Genomic DNA, 6,000 nt, shown 5'->3' with positions numbered 1-6,000 from the left:
ATAATTTCTTTTTTTTTCTGAGTCACTTCCACACTCCTGCTAAGCTGGCACTAGGCAGGTGTGTAGTTTTGGTCAAATGGGGACCAGAAGAAAGAGCCAGAGCTCAGGGGCTGGAAGGGACGTCAGACGAAGCGTACGTAGCTCCCCGGTGATTGGTTGTGAGTGGTGCCGGCGGCTCTCTCCAGTGAGGAGGAGGAGGGAGCCGAGGATTAGAGGCCGGGCAGGAGCTCTGCTAGCTGGCTGGCTGGAGCCGCTGAATTTGGGGGGAGGGAGCCCGGGACATGGCTGTCAGGGGAAGATGATCCCACCTGCACGCATGCCTGGCTGATTCCTGCCCCCCTGGGACCCGGGACCACGATGCAGTAATGTGGCAGAGGCAGGGACCGGTAAGAGCAAAAACCCTTGGGCTACTCCCCCCCCTCCACCTTCCTGTTTCTCCTTTGTGCTCTTTGCATGTCTAAGCCCAGGGGGAAGAAAAACTGACACATGAGGGGACTTTTCTAAAAAAAAGCTGTGATCTTGTTCGAATTGAATCCCGGCAATTTGGAGTTTAGGACGACTTCTTAAAAACGAAACATGCCCCCCCTAGCTCGCATTTACATTCAGGTACTGGTCGTAGGGCTGCCACTGCAGGTCCTACACCAGCTGAGTAACCTTGGACTGGTGACTTAATCACCCGGTGCCTCGGTTTCCCCATTTGTTAAATAATCTAATATTATTACTGGGAAGTAAAGCGCCTGTGAATGTTTGTTGTTGATTTTTCAAGATGCTACAAAATCTTAGCTGAGACTATGGAGGTAAGTAAACAAAATGTCTCAATTGTAAAACTGCACAACTTCACAAGTGTGTCGAAATGGAAAGAAGTTAAAATTTTACCAATCTCTGTCTGATGATTTGAAAGGGATACTACAGAGTGGCAACCACCTAATGTTTCGTTCACTACAGAGCATTTTGAAGTAGTCCCTCAAAATAATTTTGTAAAATTAATTTGATTTTGATAAAGACAGAGGTGATCATTCCATTGTACTATGCCCTTGTTGAAAAAAACTAACTTCATAGCTAAATTACACTTAGAGATGATCATGGTCCCAAATTCTCCTTCTGTAACTGTTTCTCTGGATCTCAATTTCCTATGTGTAACAAGGAGTTTATCTCTAAGGCCCCCAATGGAGTAACTTAAAAATCTGTGAATTTCCAATGAAGAAACAATTTATTAGCAAAGAGAAGGTTCTAATGAGTATATTTTCATAGAGGCCCTGTTCCCACTTAAGACCTCCATTTACACCTTGAAAGCATAAATTTAAACTCCTATTAAAAATTCATTCCGATGACTTACCTTAGAAAGCAGTACAAATGAAACAATGACTTTAGGTCTTAGTCTTTTTTGACTTAATAGTATTTTTTCTTCCATTTACATGCAAAGATACTTTTTTCAATAGTTGTTTTTGTAATATTTTGAGTTCTAAATTTTTCTCTTCCTCTCTTCACTTCCCTTTCCCTTGTACAGCAAATAATCTGATTTAAATGTTAAACATATTTACACATTAGTCATGTTGTGAAAGAAGAATCAGAACAAAAGGGAAAAACCATTAGAAAGAAAAAGCAAAAAAATCAACAAAAAGTGAAATAGTATGCTTTGTACTGCATTGACTCCATAGTTCTGTCTCTGAAGTTGTCTTGGATCATTTATTATTGAGAAGAGTGTATACTGAGTGAATCATGGTTGATCATTGCACAATGCAATGCTCTCCTGGTTCTGTGCTCACTTAACTCAATATCAATTCATGTAAGTTTTTCCAGGTTTTTCCTAAAATCTGCCAGCTCATCATTTCTTATTGCACAATAAGTATCCCAATTCATATATCACAACTTGTTTAGCCATTCTCCAATTCTTTGCCAATTTGGTTTCATTCTTAGGAAGACCAGATCATTATGCTCAGAAAACAAACACTTCCACAGCCACAGACTGATCCAAAACTCTTAAACTGTCATAGAAATATGTGCTGTTGTTTTCACAGGTGACACTTAGCAAGAAACTAAAGGATTCTGCAAAACCTTTACCATTATTAGTGATGATGATAGTTCAAGCTATAGCAAAATGTTTCTGAAGAAAGGCCCATTTGAAATTTGTGATATGATCTTTTTTAGATTCTATGCAAATATAAAAGGAAACCATTCTGATGATAACTACCTGTTTGTCCTTGGGCACTTGAATTAATCACTCTAAGTCATAAATATAAAATAAGGGTACTGTACTATAAGGTCTGTGAGGTACCTTCTAAATCTCTATGATCTTATATCCTATAATTAAAAATTTAGAGATTTTGATGTAATCTAGTCTATAACTATTGACTAGGATCTTTGACCTTAAAAAACATTTGGTGTCAACCAATTCTTTTTATTTTTTTTAAATTTTATTTATTTAAGGCAATGTGTTAAGTGACTTGTCCAAGGTCACACAGCTAGGCCATTAAGTGCCTGAAGCTGGATTTAAACTCGAGCTGCCCCCAATTTTTTTTTCCAAAAATTGTACAGCATTTAAATTGCTCTTAAGGAAAGAAAAGAAATTCTTCAGAAATACAATTGAAATTTTTGACCTGCGTTTTTAAATGGCTTTTTTTTTGTTCAGTTGTTTCAGTCATATTTGACTCTTTCTGACCCCATTCTGAGTTGTTTTTTTTTTTTAGGTTTTTGCAAGGAAAATGGGGTTAAGTGGCTTGCCCAAGGCCACACAGCTAGGTAATTATTAAGTGTCTGAGGTCATATTTGAACTCAGGTACTCCTAACTCCAAGGCCGGTGCTCTATCTACTGCACCACCTAGCTGCCCCCTGAGTTTTCTTAACAGAGTTGCTGAAGTGGTTTGCCTTTTCCTTTTCCAGCTCATTTTATGGAAGAGGTAACTCTTACCTAGGTCACATGCTAGTAAATTTCTGAGGCTGAATTTGAATTCGATCTCCCTGACTCTAGATTTGTTCTGTCTATTGCACCACTCAGCTACCTTTTTCTTATGGATTAGGTAGCAGAAAATATTCATATTTTGATATAAAATTAGAATTCTTAGTTAAATAGGTGAAACCTTTTCACATTTGACTAATTCCATATCTTCCTATCTTTTTTTTTTCCCTTTGAAGGTTTAAATTTCTAATAATAGGATGAAAGTCTATGGTATAATAGTTGATTGGGAGCCTGCCTTCACTTAACCTAAGAGTCAGGAAGACCTGCATTCAGCTCACCTTTGACTCATATTGGCTGTGTAACCCTGAGAAAGTTACTTAATCCCTCACCACCCCTGTATAACTTGTTGCTCTAAAACTTCTTGCTGAATATAGTTCATGATCTGCACTGATAAAAAGTTGCCTTAAAAAGAATTCTTAACACCAATGAAACTACAAGTCTAGACAAAAAATTTCAAGTTATAAAATTTGTACAATTTTGATAAAACCCTTGGTAATAGTGCCATTGTTCTACACTTTTCTAGAATATATTTCTGTTCTTGTTTCAGTATCATGCTTTAGGAAGAATTTAGACAGAAGTGTCTTTAAAGCAGGGACTTAATTTTTTTTAATTAAATTTTTTTTTCAATTTCCAATCTCTCCCTCCATCCACTACCTCCCACACCCATTGAGAAGGCAAGAAATATGATACATACTATACATATGAAAGCATGCAAAGCATGTTTCCACATTATCTATTGATATTTTTGGTACTACTACTGGTCATATACCTGAAGGAAGTCAGAGTGAAAAGTTTCATAGACCCCAAAATATTTATTTACAGTAATCCTTTTTTGCATTAACAATGAGCTGGAAGCAGTATTGGGGCAAATCAATTGGAAATGACTGAACCAATTGATTTCTTTTCAATTTAATGGAAATAAGTAGGAAAGTTTTGAAAAATATATTTCATTCTATATTGAGTTCATCAATTCTCTTTCTGGAGATGAATAGTATTTTTCATCATGAGTACTTTGAAATTGTCATGGATCTATGTATTGATCAGAGTAGCCAAGTCCTTCACAGCTGATCATCATTTCAGCATCATTTAGTTTTAGAGGAAGGATTCTTTTATTTTTTTAATTTTTTTTTAGGTTTTTGCAAGGCGAATGGGGTTAAGTGGCTTGCCTAAGGCCACACAGCTAGGTAAATTATTAAGTGTCTGAGACCGGATTTGAATCCAGGTACTCCTGACTCCAGGGCCGGTGCTTTATCCACTGTGCCACCTAGCCACCCTAGAGGAAGGATTCTTAATCTTCAGTCTATTAACTTTTTTTGAAGAAATATTTTGGTAACTATTTCATTTTGATTGTTTACCTTTGTAATACTATGTAACTTATTTTATGCATTTAAACACATTTTTTTTGAGGAGTCTATAGGTCTCACCAGATTGTCAAAGTGGACTATTATACAAAAAATGTAAACCCCTGCTCTTGAAGTACTAGTTGAAAATATTAGGAATATCTGAGCTGACAAAGGGAAGTCTTAGTGTGGGGCAGGTGAGGAGTCATCAGATATTTGAAGAAGGCAGATCTAGGGGCTGTGAGCTGAAGTGACAGAGTTAGAGTTCTTGTCCATTATAACTTTTCAAAAGTTGATTGGAAGTAGCCTACTGCCTATTGTTGGGCTTCTAGGCTGTTTGTCTGAGTTGTTCTCCAGTTATCAGTTAACTAAATGCCTTCTGAGATCTCCTTCAACTTTAAGATAATGCTTTAAAAGTAGAAATGAAGCCTTCTCTTCAAAGTCAGAAGATGACTCTAATGCTATAAAAATAAGACTACTAAAAGCAAAATCTTGAGTGTTTTAAGGGATTCTTTTTTTGAGGTAGAGTTTTAAATGACAAAGAAAAAATATTGGTCATATTTAGAAAGAAGACGACATGCTCTCAGTTTGGGGCATCATTCATTCTGAACAATTTCAAGTGATATATAAGTTTTGCCCACTGATGTCATGCTGGACTCTGCATCAACTAGATGTTTTATCTAGTTTAAGACATTATAAGTCATCTATTCTGAAAGTTTTTTTTTAAAGTTTTTTTGCAAGGCAAACAGGGTTAAGTGGCTTGCCCAAGGCCACACAGCTAGGTAATTATTAAGTGTCTGAGACCAGATTTGAACCCAGGTACTCCTGACTTCAGGGACGGTGCTTTATCCACTATGCCACCTAGCTGCCCCTTTTCTGAAAGCTTCTTATAGCATTAGAAACACAAATATAAATATACACACTCACAGAGTCATTTTTTTCTATCTAAAATTTGTCAGCATAGCATAGCATTCTGGTACAAAGAGTGAACTTTAAATCGAACTAAAATCAATTTTACTACTATGATATTGTTTATTTATTTTAATTTTATTTATTTGAGGCAATGGGTTTAAGTGATTTGTCCAAGGTCACACAGCTAGGCAATTACATGTCTGAGGCTGGATTTGAACTCAGGTCCTCCTGACTCCAGGGTCAGTTTTCACTGTATGGTTTTTCACCTAGCAGACCCCCTCTCTACTATGATATTATGAAGAAAAATTATTTCACCTCAATACTTCTCAAAAATAATAACAGGTAGGAATAATTAGTGACTGAGGGAAGACATTAATTCCAATCCTTCTGCAAAATAGTTTTAAAATTATTGAGCTATTGATATTCTTTGATGTAGTGGTGGTACTACTACTGGTCATATACCTGAAGGATGTCAGACCCAAAAATATTTATTTACAGTAATCTTTTTTTCATTAACAAAGAGCTGGAAGCAATGTTGGGGCAAATCAATTAGAAATGACTGAACCAAATTGATATCTTTTCAGTTTAATGGATTGTTACTGCATTATAAGAAATGGCAAGTATGTAGGATTTAGAGAAACATGGAATTATGTGATACAAATTAGAATAAGTAAAACTATATGTGTAATAACTAAACTGCACCTCAGAGAAATGATGAAAAAATATAGTTTTCTCATGAAAGATTTGAGTGGAGAGGGGGAAATTTTGGATGATGGATATAGAATACAACCA

The 6,000-nt window shown here is 36.3% G+C and overlaps 1 protein-coding gene across 1 annotated transcript in view; it reads left to right on the top strand.

The window, feature by feature from the left end:
- Positions 1–200: 200 nt before the first annotated feature.
- Positions 201–6,000, top strand: part of LOC141517953 (phospholipid-transporting ATPase VD-like) — a 54,761-nt gene continuing 48,961 nt past the window's right edge. Inside the window, exon 1 of the mRNA XM_074229505.1 lies at positions 201–386. The gene's annotated coding sequence lies outside the window, so the exon portion shown is untranslated. The remainder of the gene's footprint in view (positions 387–6,000) is intronic.

Source organism: Macrotis lagotis, chromosome 3 (assembly GCF_037893015.1).
Source record: "Macrotis lagotis isolate mMagLag1 chromosome 3, bilby.v1.9.chrom.fasta, whole genome shotgun sequence".
NCBI lineage: Eukaryota > Metazoa > Chordata > Mammalia > Peramelemorphia > Peramelidae > Macrotis > Macrotis lagotis.
This window is presented reverse-complemented; position numbering and strand designations above follow the sequence as displayed.